The following is a 14497-nucleotide window of genomic DNA, read 5'->3' as shown; positions in this document are numbered from 1 at the left end:
TTAGGTTCCAGGCTCTTGCTTCTCTCTCATTCTCACACTCTATCCATCCATCCATCCATCCATCCATCCACACTCATTTGTCCCTTCTGGGGATTAAAGAATGAGAGTTTGCCTGTTTGTCTACATATTAGTCTTGGGCATCCATAGAAAAAGTTTATGGTTTCTTCCATATGATAGCTCTTCAAAAATTTAAAGGTAGGTATCATGCTTCCCTATACTGACTCTTCCTCATTTCCCCCAATCAAAGGCATAGACTTTTAAGATGTGCCTTACCATACTAGCACCATCATACTGGACAATTAACTTTTCAATCTTAATTTCCTCATCTGTTAAATGACAATAACAATAGAACCATCCTCATTGGATTATTATGAGGATTAGGTGTAATAAAAAGATACTTAGGAAGAGTGTCTGGCATATAGTAGGCCTTCACTGAACATTATGTAGTGTAATATAATTAAGTGACTTGGTTCCCAATCCCCTTATCCTTGTGGTGACTCTCCTCTGGCCAACTCCAGCTTAAGTTTAGTACCTAGCCCAGAACCCTGCACTCCAGGAGTGGTTTCTTGCACAACAGCATGCTTGATAGATGACTTTTATGTGAAAAGGGCAGTGCATGGCATTGGGAGCAGAGCAAGAACTAAGAGGCTACATCCAAGAAGGGGAGCTAGCTTTGGGTCTATACCAGTACAAACTAAAACCTTCATCTTATTTCACATCATAGAATCTAGAAGTGATATAGCAAGTAAACATGAGTTATATATGGAAGTGCTCACCTAGGTCCCTCAGTCCATAAAAAATGAAAGTCACCTGAGGACCATATCTGCTAAGAGCAGTTCATTTAGACTCTTTGAGAGAGTGAAGTCATTCATCTGCTTTTCAGATTAATAACTGTAATTTATGTATCAAAATACATACATATATATATATTCTTCAGAATTTCCTAGTCACAGGAGTGACATGGATTTAAAGATGTGAATAGGGAAAGTAATAAGGAAAAATGAATTTGAAGAAGATCTGATGTGGCATCATGATTGGCCTGAGCAATAACATAGGTTACACCCACTTGATGAAAGCATGTGCAGCTCCTGAAAATTGTGTTCAGGAAGTGTATTTCATAATATCACTGTGTACTGCCTTGCTCTGATGACTTGTGTTCTCAGCATTATTAATAACACAAAAGTCTTCCTATATTTGTGAAACACACAGGCTTCATTAGTAAGTGCAACATGTGGAACAGGATGTTGATGAGAGGGAAGTTGATAGCATTTTAAGAGACAAACAGGTAACCAAAGAAGTTTTCAAAAGATAGATTTCCTGCATTGAAAGACTCCAAAATTTATATGGTGATTGTATCACATTTTGGATAATAATAAAAATGTAATGGGAAAAGTATTTCACACCATGCAGTCCCAACTCCGATGTAATAATCATGCCCCAAAAGAAAGTCATGAAAGTATACTCAGTCCCCCACTCTTATGTGTCTTGTTTTGGCAGTACTAGACAATACATTTAGGTAACTAAAAATATTGGAAAACTGAAGATTAAATTGTTTTTTATGGGGTATCCCAGGTGGCTCAGTGGTTTAGCACCACCTTCTGCCCAGGGTGTGATCCTGGGGACCCGGGATCAAGTCCCACATCAGGCTCCCTGCATGGAGCCTGCTTCTTCCTCTGCCTCTGTCTGTGCCTCTTTCTCTCTGTGTGTTTCTCATGAATAAATAAATAAAAATCTTAAAAAAAAAATTTTTTATGAAAAAATAAAATACCACTAGAAATCTCAAGAAGATCATCTGAAAGACTATTATAGACAATAGAAGAATTTGGTAAAGTGGCTGGTAAAAATTTTGTATATAAAAGTCATTGCTTTTCTACATAGATTTGACAAGTATTTTGAAAGTAGAGCAGAATTAGAGATCTCTTTTATATTTTCAGTAAAATGATTAAGTGTTTAGGAAAAAATTAATAAGAAATAAACAAGAGCCAGGGCACCTGGGTGACTCAGTAGTTAGCGTTGGCCTTTGGCTCAGGTCATGACCCCCAGGATCCTGGGATAGAGTCCCGCATTGGGCTCCCTGCATGGAGCCTGCTTCTCCCTGTGCCTGTGTTTCTGTCTCTCTCTCTGTCTCTCATGAATAAATAGATGGAATCTTTGAAAAAATAAAAAGAAATATACAAGAGCTGTTGAAGGAAGTTTGAGGATGCTACTGTTTGAGGATACAGAATAAGACGACTAAATCTACACATGCTTATAAAGAGAAAGACACAATTTTGTAAGGTGTAAAGTTATTCTAAATTTATTAATAAATGTAATATACAGTGAAATTATCATCAGGATTGAGGGGAAATAGGCAAACTCTTGGGTTCATACCAGGAGAAAACCAGAAGGGTGATGGGAAAAAGAGGTAGTCAGGAAGGTATAGCCTTGCCAAATAATCACCATATGTAACATAGCTGGAGTGATTAAAGCCACTAGATATTTGCATTTAAAAAAAAGAAAGATCAGTGAAATTAATGTATGATAAAGGGGGCATTTCAGGTCAGTGAAGAAGAGCTGGATTGTTTAATAATGATGGACATTTGGTCAATTATATGGAAAGAAAAAGTTAGATCTCTTAGAACAAGTTCAAGATTTTTTTTTTCAAGTTCAAGATTGATCAAAGTTTTAAACATAAATCCAGAAGAAAAAAGACATAAAAGAAAAAAACATAAAATTTATCATACAAAACATTTAAATGTATGCACAAAACTCAAAATACTCTAAAGAAAGATGAAGTCAAATGGGAATAATGTGTAATAATGTGGAATAGTAACTGCTATTCCAAGAGCAAGTCTTGAGCTGTCTTAGCTCAACTTTCTGTTGATATGTCTTAGCTCAACTTTCTGTGCAGAAATGGGGGGGGGGGGTGCTCACCTATAAGATTAGCATTCAGAAGTCCATTTCACCGAATCTTCTTGGGCTCAAAAGTGTTATGAGAGGGAAATGTATGCAACTGGGGACCAAGCAAACCCTTGGAATCAGCAGTAGAAGTGTCACCATTGCTCAACAATCACTATTCCACACTATTTCCATATCTGGAAATTACCAAAATATCCATAATGAAACATTAGTTAAATGAATTAAGGAACATCAACAGGATGATAAACCACGGAGCCATTAAAAAGAATACCTGAGGTCAACAGGTACTGGAACGGAAGGAGCTCCTAGATATGTTGTTGAATGAGAGTGTGGTCCCATTGTGTCTGGGTAGAATATTTCTAGGAGGAATGCTTCCCTCCTAAGATGAGACTAGCAACTGAAACTGTTGCCAGGTGAACTGAGAGATCCCAGGCTCTGAGGCCTTGACTCAACCCATCCCAAAGAATTTACCAAAGTTTCTTGGTCTCATCACGAGAAAGAATTCAAGGACATCTGAATTCACAAGCGGGAACGTTTATGAAAGCAAAAGTACACTCTGAAGATATGAGAGCTGGTGAACGAGAGAGAGAAAGAGAGAGAGATGCTGACCTGGGGTTCGAGTTTCCATCTTTTACTGACAGTCTTCAACTAGGGGATGGAACATTCATTACTTGGCTCAGGGATTTCCTAGGAGGGTTTCATGCCTTTTCTTCCTTATATCAGAGATTTCCTGTCACGGCACCCCTCATCTTGGGCCTGTCTGGTTTGATCTGGCTTTTCATGAAGTGCTGCCGTGACAGGCCTCTGACTTTCCGAAAGCTGCCCATGACTTCCTTTGTGCTGGCCTCCCGGTGTCCTGTTAGAACCTAACTGCCTGCTTTAACAAAACTATGGTAGAGGGGGTGCCTGGATGGCTCAGTTGGTTAAGCATCTGCCTTCCGTCCAGGTCATGATCACAGGGTCCTGGGATCAAGCCCCACATCCAGCCCCCATGTCCCAGGGATCAAGCCCCACATCCAGCCCCCAATGTCCCAGGGATCAAGCCCCACATCCAGCGCCCACATCAAACCCCATGTTGGGCTCTCTCCCTCTGCCTCTGCCTGCCACTCCCCCTGCTTATGCTCTCGTGCTCTCTCTCATTCTCTCTCTCTTTCTGCCAAATAAATAAAAGCTTAAAAAAAAACCCAACTATGGTACAGTAAGAAAACTTCCTTTTCTCTGATACCTTTTTTGGTTTCTTAATATGGGTAGTTATTCAACAACAAAAAAATAGATTTAAAATTTATACCAAGATTTCTAATTTCAAGAGGAGAAATCATCACATCAGGAGCTCCCTGTTGTGACACAGAATTAGAAACTCCGTATCATCAATGATATACACCAGGCAAAGGTACCTGAGTGAACTCTAATCCAATTTTGAGGAAATACAAGTGATACTGGAATAAACACCACCACAAGGAAGCAATCAAGAGAATCATATATTCTGTAGGAGAGCTGGTCGGGTCTATTCCATAGGTCAGTACCTTGGGACTGCTCATCTATATGTAGGAAACCTATGTGGGGTGCACGGGCGGCTCACTCTGATGGGTTTTGGTCCATGTTGTGATCTCCAGATTATGAGATGGAGCTCTGCCTCCAGCACTCAGTGGAGACTCTGCTTCTCCATTTCTCTCCTCCTACTTGCTCTCTCTTTCTCTCTCTCTCTCTCAAATAAATAAATAAAATCTTAAAAAAAGAAAGAAAGAAACCAATGCAATACAGTCTTGGATTGGATCCTAGTTTCAACAAACCTGACATAAAAGACTTTTTAGGTACAAACTGGGAACATTTGGATACAGACTGAGTAGGAATCGGAATTCATTTTGACTGTGTAGGAAAATGTCCTCACTTTTTAAAGATGCACATGAGGGGCACCTGGGTGGCTCAGTGGTTGAGAGTCCACCTTCGGCTCAGGGTGTGATCCCGGGGTCCTGGGATCGAGTCCCACATCAGGCTCTCCATGGGGAGCCTGCTTCTCCCTCTGCCTGTGTCTCTGCCTGTGTCTCTGTATGTTTCTCATGAATAAATAAAATATTTTAAAAAATAAAAAATAAAAGTAAAGATGTGTATAAATTTTTTGATGTGCACTGTTTAAAATTTACTTTAAATGTTTTAGCAGATAAAAGTGAGGGTTTCCTTGAAGAGCAGAATTTCTACAGGTTCTGATCTGGTAGGGAGGGAATGAAGAACAAGGTAATTGTCAAAAGTTAAGAATGCTCAGTGAAACTGGGAAAAACTGGCTTGAACCAGATCTTTCCAGTTCCATAGCAGATGTTTACTGTACTAGGGAGTTACCCAGAAGGGGAGATGGCCCTCTGATAAACCCTGCCGGGCTGCGTGTAGAATCAACAGTGCACACCAGCGAACAGCTGTAAGGGATGAGAGATGGGCGGAATCTAGGGGCCAGAGTTCAGCTGGGAAAGCAGTTCCCTTCCCAGTGAGCACAGATGTGATTGGATTCCCTCCTGCAAAACCGTAAGCAAAGTTAAGCAATTCATTTTGGCTGTACAGTCAGCTGCCTTGAAGACCAGCACATGTTTCTCATGAATAAATAAATACAATATTAAAAAAAAGGAAATTAAAAATACTGGTACCTGGTTCATGAAAGTTGGGCTTCTTTCCATGCTGAAGAAGCCTTACAAGTTGCTATAATGAACATCTATATATTCTGATTTTAGGTGCAATACATACCTTCCCTTCAGTCTCACGAAAAATATTTCTCTCTTTTACCTACTTGCTCATTTATTTATTCATTCATTCCTTGTATTCAACAAATATTTATTAAGACTCTTATGAGCCAGGTACTGTTTTTGTTTTTTGTTTTTAAAGATTTTATTTATTTTTATTCATGAGAGACAGAGAGAGAGATAAAGAGGCAGAGACATAGGTGGAGGGAGAAGCAGGCCCCATGCAGGGAGCCCGATGTGGGACTTGATCTTGGGACCCCAGGATCACACCCTGGGCCGCAGGCATGTGCCAAACTGCTGAGCCACCCGGGTGTCCCAAACCAGGCACTGTTCTAGGGACTGGGATTATACAGGGTGACTAACTAGCCTGGTTTGCCCAAGACAAATCCAGTTTTAGCACTGCAAGTCCTGTGTGCTGGGAAAGCCCTCTCTCCTGGGCCAGTGTTAGTCATTCCAGAGCCTACAGAGTTGAGATTTAAATAGAGAGGGCCCTAGGAAGCCTTTGCTAAAAGAGGTTATTTTCAGGAAGAGCCCTGGAGTAGATAACAACAATCACCACAATAGATTTTTTGGAGAAGAGCAGTTCAGAAAGGTCAAAGCCGGAGGCAGCTAGCTGACCCCATGTGCACTTGGAGCAGCCAAGAAGCCAAGCTTGCTGAGGACACAGTGAGAGGACAGTCACAGGAGATGAGATCTGAGAAACAAGGAGACTCGGATTATGTGAGGACATGTCAGTCCTAGCAAGAATTTCTGCTTTCCCAGAGTGATAGGAGAGGGCGCGGGAGGGTTTTTTGATCCAGGAAAGGACAGGATCATTTTGGCTACTGTATTAATAAGCCACAAAGAGGAAACAACAGGACAGGGAGAAATAGTATTTAAATGGTCTTTTTATTATTATTATTTTTAGTAATCTCTACACCCAACGTGGGGCAAGAAGTTACAACCCGGAGATGAACAGTTGGCTCTTCTGACTGAGCCAGCCAGGAGTCCCTTAAATTGTCTTTTTGAAAGTTCTATCTCTCTTAGCTGTGCCCAAGGAAACTGACAGAAAGATTTCGCTCCTTTTGGGGGCTCAGTTTTATCTTTTTATTTTTGAACATTTTATTCATTTATTTGAAAAAGAGAGAGAGAGCATGAGCAGGGGAAGGGGCAGGGGAAGAAGAACAAGCAGATACCTCGTTGAGCGTGGGGCTCGACATGGGGCTCCATCCCAGGACCCAGAGATCATGACCTGAGCTGAAGGCAGGTGCTTAACCAACTGAGCTACCCAGGTGCCCTCAGTTTTATCTCTTAAAAAAAACGAGAAATCTACTCTTTCCTGGTTCAGTGATGACTATTGATTCTTAATTTTATAATGAAAGAGAAACAGTTTCAAACATGAAGGATATAAATGATGTCATCTAACTCAAAACTCTCATATGGCATGAATGTACCTCCATAGAGTGGTGTTAAGTATGTGTAGCCTGGGAGGGGCCTGGGTGGCTCAGCTGGTAAGCATCTGACTCTGGGTTTCGGCTCCATTCATGATCTCAAGGTCATGGGAGCCTGGAGGTTCTCTCACTCCTTCTCCCTCTGCCCCTCCTCTCATGCTCGCTCTCTCTCTCTCAAATAAATCTTAAAAAAAAAAAAAAAAGAATATGCAGTCTGGGCCCAGACCACCTGAGTCTGTGTCTCAGTTCTGTGGCTCGGTAGCTATGTGGCCTTAAACAAGTGACTTAGCTTGAGGACAATAGCTGTCCCTCCCCTCAGAGCTGTTAGAACAGTTTCATGAGTTAACACTTGTGCCTGGAGCAAGGTAAATATTCATTAATGTTAAGTATTATTATAATTATTAAGCTATACAAGGATAGATGCTCAGCTTTAAAACGGAGGTGAGCTTTCAGAGATAGGGCTTGTGTTTTAACTAATCATCAAATCCTTTTCAGCTCTGAGCGTAAGATTTATTGAATGAATAAATAACTGTTACTAAAGAGAGGCTGTTCACAGAGCAAGTGAAGATGAATGCCAGAGGACTTAGATCTCAGCCGAAGTCAGTATTCCAGTTACTGAACTTTCAGCAAGTGGACCTTTTGAATAGCATGATCTTCTTTGAAAAGGTCTTCCTTGTGTGAAAAATGAACTTTTGCCCAATCATCCTCTTGAATTATCAGAAAAAAATTTCCAGCTCAACCAAGATACAATGAAATTTTCTACACTAAGAAACATCCAAGGTCTGTTTGCTCCACTGAAATTACAAATGGAATTCAAGGCAGTGCAGCAGATTCAGCGTCTTACATTTCTTCCAAGGTCAAACCTGTCACTGGACATTTTGAGGGGTAATGATGAGACTATTGGATTTGAAGATATCTTAATGACCTGTCACAAAGTGAACTAATGGGAGAACCACACTTGATGGTGAAATATAAACTCGGTTTACTGTACTCTTGTGCGTGTTGTTTATAGTCATCTTTTTACTATAATTTGATGTACACAACATTAAAAGTACTGACACACAAGAAAAAAATAGTTACTAAAGTATCAGTCATATTTTTTATTGACTTTTTAGTTATAAAACACTGAGTTTAAGAACAGATAATTGGAAGATTACTTTTTATCTTAGAAAGTGAAGTCAGGGGATCCTTGGGTGGCTCAACGGTTTAGCGCCACCTTCAGCCCAGGGTGGGATCCTAAAGCATCCACTCGATTCCGAGATCGAGTCCCACATTGGGCTCCCTGCATGGAGCCTGCTTCTCCCTCTGCCTGTCTCTGCCTCTGTGTCTCTTGTGAATAAGTAAATAAAATCTTTTAAAATAAATAAATAAAATATGTACACTTAATTATTGAAAACCTCATCTGAAACTAATAATGTACTATATGTTAGCTAATTGAAATTAAATTTAAAAAAATGAACTATGAACTAGTTCTATAAGGACGGATTCTAAAAAAAAAAAAGAAAAGAAAAGATGTGCATTTAACTCTCAGACCTGCTCAAGCTATTTTTCCAGACTTCTCCTGCACCAAGGAAAGTAGCCCTTCTAGTTCACTCCACTATTGCTTCTGAGAGGACACAGAGGCCCAAGAAAGTTTTTGATTTATTCAAAAGGTCTTTGTTGAAAAGAAGTCATGTTGAAAGTCCAAATAGTTTCCTCGTTTTTTTCAAGAATCCTTTTTCAGAGCCTCCCACAATACAGTGGGGAAGCAGGATGCTTTGATCAAAAGGGTCTGCTACTAGGCTCCCTGCAACATCCAGCCAGACAGGCTACTCCAGCTTGCTGTGTTCTTCTGCAGAGATTTATTCCTGCCCCCTCCCGAGTATGCTGTGTACTGAAGCCTCAGGCGTGAAGAATGAGACAAATAAAACCAATTTCCACAGAGGCCATAACATGGAAAATATTGCTTCTTTTCCCTTGCTAAATCAAACAATTGAGCTTGCTTTTCCTATAAATCCTCCCCCCCGCCCCATTGTGGCATCGTGGTATTCATTTGACAAATGTTTATTGGAGACCTACTTTGTGTCAGGCACTCTACTCAGCAGTGGCCTGCATTTATTAGCATCAATGCTTTAGGACTAATTTGGAATAGATGGAAACTTGCTCCATCTAATAAAAGTCTCTTCTGTAAAATGTGCTTGAAAAACCCATCAGCTGTCTTCATTGTAAAACATCAAGCAGTTATTAAAGTAAAAAAAAATAGCCTTTGGAAAACATGTTCTGATTCCTAAAAACATTTTAAGGAGCAGAATAGAGCATTTTAAGGTGGATACGATGAAAACAATAAATTTAATTAGTTAATTAGCCAATTAAGATAACTAAAGTCCCGCAGGTGCATTCTGTAGCATCAGCACTAGATGATGGGAGAGGAGGACTAATTGGGGAGAACAGCAAGAGCCGAGGTCATCCAAAGGACCAGTTAAAATGTTATTACTTGGTATTTTGCCTATACAGGACAAACTACTTTTTATGTTGATGTGACCAAATGTTAGAAAGTGGAGTGAGACAGTGTAAAAGGGGACTAGATAAAAAGTACGAGACCCAGGTTCAAATCCCAGTGGCTCCAATATGATATTGTGTTTCTTACGAGTCACCAAATCACTCTAAGCCCCAACATCTTAAAAAGAAACAAAAGAGGGAAAAAGGTAAACAATGGAATGGGAGAAAATATTTCTAAATTATATATCTGATTAAGGGTTAATATCCAGAATATATAAAGAACTGCTACAGAGTTTTTTTTTTAAGATTTTATTTATTTATTCATGAGAGACAGGGAGAGAGAGAAGCAGAGACATAGACAGAGGGGGAAGCAGACTCCATCCAGGGAGCCTGATATGGGACTCGATCCTAGGTCTCCAGGATGTCACCCTGAGCCAAAGGCAGACGCTCAACCACTGAGCCACGTGGGCATCCATCCTGCAGAGTTTAAAGAACTCAAAACAACAACAAAGAACAACCAAATTTAAAAAATGGACAAAGGACTTGATTAGATATTTCTCCAAAGAAGATACACAAATGGCCAACAAGCACATGGAAAGATGCCCAACATCACTAATCGTTAGGGAAATGCAAATCAAAACCACAAGGAGATATCAACTGACACCCATTAGAAATAACAAGTATTGACAAGGATGTGGTGAAGTTGGAATACTTGAGCACTCTTGGTGGGAAAGTAAAATGGTACAGCCACTGTGGAAAACAGGATAGTGGCTCCTTACAAAAGTAAAGATAGAATTATCATATGATTCCACTTCTAGGTGTATGCCTAAAAAAAAGTGAAAGCAGACACTCAGATATTTGTATACTTGTGTTCATAGCAGCATTATTCACAATATTCAAAAAGTAAAAGTAAAAAAAAAGTAAAAGTAATCCAAGCGAAAATCAACAGATGGGTAGATAAGCAAAATGTGGTGTGTACACACAATGGAATACTATTCAGCTTGAAAAAGGAAGGGAATTCTAACACATGTTATAACATGAATGAACCTTGAAGACATTATGCTACATGAAATAAGCATAGTTGGAAAAGGACAAATACTGTAGGATTCTACTTATATGGGGTACACAAAGTAGTCAAATTCATAGAGACAGAAAGAAGGGTGATTACAGGAAATGGAGGAAGAGCAGAATGGGGAGTTACTGTTTAATGGGTATAGAATTTCAGTTTGGGAAGACTAAAAAATTTCTAGCAATGGAGGGTGGTGATGGTTACATAATAATATAAGTGTACTTAATGCCACTGAACTATACACATGGAAATGATTAAAATGGCAAATTTTGTGCTATGTTTATCTTACCACAATTTTTAAAAAGACTCAAGAGAATAATATCTGCCTGGAGTAGCTCACAGAGCTGTTATGCAATCAAATTTGGGGACTTGTACAATAAGTTAATGGTAATAAGCACCCAGAACCAGTTCCCCTATTTAAGGAGCCCCAGACCAGAATTTCAAGCCACAGCAGTGCCTACCATGCTGTGTCCTCAATTCCTCACATGACTACAACAGGCAGCTCCAGGGCCCCATGTCCCATTACCTCCACACCTCTGACCGAAATTCACCTGCGGCTCAAAGTCACGGGGCACCAGTAGCACCCTTCTCTAGAGCCGCCCCAGTCATCCTGCTGGTGGCCCAGAGCCTTCACCTGTGCAGGTGAATGACCAGAAATGTAAGGGAGTTGACATTCTCAAAGTAACCCCCAATTAATGGAGAACAGATCCAGTGGATTAATGCTCCAGCATCTTGTTCTTCCAATTAGATAATCCCAATAGATATTCTGGATGATTCTCAGAAGGTCCTACAGTAGAGGCAATGCAACCCCATCACTTACAGCTAGCAGCCTTTATAGGACACCACATATGGACCTTACTCCTTCCCTGTCTTACTCTTCCCACTTCTTTTTTTTAAGATTTTATTTATTTATTCGAGAGAGAGAGAGAGAGAGAGAGAGGCAGAGACACAGGCAGAGGGAGAAGCAGGCTCCATGCAGGGAACCCGACATGGAACTCGATCCTGGCTCTCCAGGATCACACCCTGGGCCGAAGGCAGCACTAAACCACTGAGCCACGCAGGCTGCCCGACTTTTCCCACTTCTTCATTCAGGCTGCCTCAAGTCATGTCTCAGATAAATACCTAAATCCAAAACCATATTTCAAGAAACCAAATAAAAAACATTATGATCTTAATTTTATATTAATTTCTTTTATATTTTATAGCTTACCATTTTTTTAAATTTTTATTTATTTATGATAGTCACACAGAGAGAGAGAGAGAGAGAGAGGCAGAGACACAGGCAGAGGGAGAAGCAGGCTCCATGCACCGGGGGCCCGACGTGGGATTCGATCCCGGGTCTCCAGGACCGCGCCCTGGGCCAAAGGCAGGCGCCAAACCACTGTGCCACCCAGGGATCCCTATAGCTTACCATTTTTAAAGATATAAACAATTTGTAGTTGTGTTCTAAAATATGTTTACAAATTTATAAATATTTTTAAACTTGAAACACATTTTCCTACTTGGGAATGTGATTGGGCTCCTAAGCCAGCACCAAGTTCCTACTCTGGGTGAAGTGGGAAGGAGTGGTCGGTCGGGGAGGATTGACCAAAGAAAAATGTGATCTGAATCTTAAAGAAGAACCAACAATACAAGGGCAAGAAGCCCACTGCAGGTAGGAGAACAACAGAGCAGAGCACAGTTTCAGCTTTGAAACTGTACAGGGCCAACTGTACAGGGCCTAATACAAGCACCTGGCTATTTATGTATGTATGTATTTATGTATTTAGAGTGAGTGCTGGGGGAGCAGGTTGCAGAAGAAGGGAGAGAGAGAGAGAATCTTAAGCAGAATCCAGGATATCTGTTGGGCATGGAGCCCACCATAGGGCTCGACCTCACACCCCTGAGGTCATGACTTGAGCTAAAATCAAGAGTCAAAGTTTTAACTAGGGGATCCCTGGGTGGCGCAGCGGTTTAGCGCCTGCCTTTGGCCCAGGGCGTGATCCTGGAGACCCGGGATCGAATCCCACGTCAGGCTCCCGGTGCATGGAGCCTGCTTCTCCCTCTGCCTGTGTCTCTGCCTCTCTCTCTCTCTGTGACTATCATAAATAAATAAAAATTTTAAAAAAAATTTCGAAGGTTTAACTAACTGAGCCAGCCAGGTGCCCAAGCAACTGGCTTTTTAAAACTTAACTATGGGGGAAAAAAACTTAACCATGGGGATTTCTGAAAGCAGACTTGGCAAGACAAAAAAGAATAACTCTTTTGTCACCTCCAGAAGACTACTATTGGACACTCAAAAGTGAAGAAGCAAGATCACATTCATTTTATATCAGAAGGAAATAAGACTAGATGGGTGAGCTGTTTCTAGATTTAACTTCTTGAGGGCTTTTGGCCCTCTGTGGCATAACAAACTAACCACAGAACCACCTGACCCAGCATGGGATGATGGTGAAGGGATTATCCCTAGGAAGCAGCTGTTTGAAGGAAAAAGAGAAGGAAGAGAGGAAATGCTAAGAGACAGCCATGAAAGGAGGAGAGGAGGAGCTCTGGAGGCCCTGCCCAGGTCAGAGGTGAGAGTGGCCATTCCTCTCTCTATCACCTGCTGCCTAATTTCTTCTGGCTGATTCAACAAGTATTTATTTGAGAACCAGGTATTATGCTATGGTTTCTTCTAACAATGATTACTTACTTACATCTAGAAATAGATAATAGACTTTCCATTAATAATTGTTGTACAACTGAAAATAATAGCAAGTGCCAAAGTACCATGTATTTGGAACCCCTATATCCCTGCACTATATATAAATTATCTAATTCAGTGAGTAAACCAAACTTCCCTTTCTCCCATCTACAGCCAAAATCTTTTTTGGGTGGCATGCAAAGGGAACAACATAATGCCCAAGCCCAGCCCTGAGAGGCAAGAAGGGAATGATTTCAGCTGGTCTATTGCTACATCCTTATGTTTTCTCATATCCCTACAGGGCTCAGGGCTCCCCAGCTCAGAAGTTTAGAACGGAAGCCAGTCATTGCCTCCTCCGTGGTGCACTAGTTGATGGTGACCCCATCAACTCTACCTGGTAAGTTGCTTTTGCCCCTGTCCTGTTGACAATCCAGCGCCAGCCAGGAGCAAGGGCAGGGCTTCTAAAATGAATGTCAGTTGAGGTGTGGGCAGTACTTGGTGACAGGCTTCCAGAGAATAAAGAATAGAAAGGGGAAAATAGGAAGTGATAGTGGAGAAATCTGGCAGACCCACTTGAACCAACGACCAGGTCAGCCTCACGTCAGCAGGTGAGGTCAGCAGGTATCAGGCAGCCCTGATACAATGTAAGGAGAAGGGCCCTCACTTCTTTAGTATTCTTTCCCCAGACCCATCGCCCTAGTCTAGCCATAAAGAAAACATCAGACAAATCTAGCCTGAGGGACATCCTACAAAATACCTGATCCATACTCCCCCAAATTGTCAAGGTCATGAAAAACATGGAAACATGGAGAAACAGTCACAGATGAGAGGACCTAAAGGAGACATTAAGAACTAAATGCTATGTGGTATCCTGGATCAGGTTCTGGGACAGAGAAAGGACATTCATGGAAAACTAGAGAAAACTCTTTTTTTTAGTCTGAGGTTTAGTTAACAGGAGTTTCCTAATATTGGTTTCCCAGTCTTGAGAGAAGCACCACAGTGATGTAGGTAATACCTTCAGGAGACACAAAGTGGGAGAGGCAGCCTTCTTTTAGAAATCCTCGCAGCTAAGTTATCAAGGGCTGGGTGCTTATGTTAGGACTTCTCTGATGAGGGTGAGAAGATGAGCTATCTGTGCTATCTTTGCACCTTTTCTATAGACCTAAAACTATTTCAAAATAAAAATCATATTTTTCAAAAAGAAAGGAAAAACATAACGGTAGGAAAACTCCTC

The 14497-nt window shown here is 41.0% G+C and overlaps 1 pseudogene; it reads left to right on the top strand.

Moving 5' to 3' along the window:
* The first annotated feature begins 7621 nt into the window (after positions 1-7621).
* LOC121488812 lies at positions 7622-13632 on the top strand (annotated as a pseudogene).
* Positions 13633-14497: the final 865 nt, after the last annotated feature.

This window comes from Vulpes lagopus, chromosome 4 (genome assembly GCF_018345385.1).
Source record: "Vulpes lagopus strain Blue_001 chromosome 4, ASM1834538v1, whole genome shotgun sequence".
Lineage (NCBI taxonomy): Eukaryota > Metazoa > Chordata > Mammalia > Carnivora > Canidae > Vulpes > Vulpes lagopus.
This window is presented reverse-complemented; position numbering and strand designations above follow the sequence as displayed.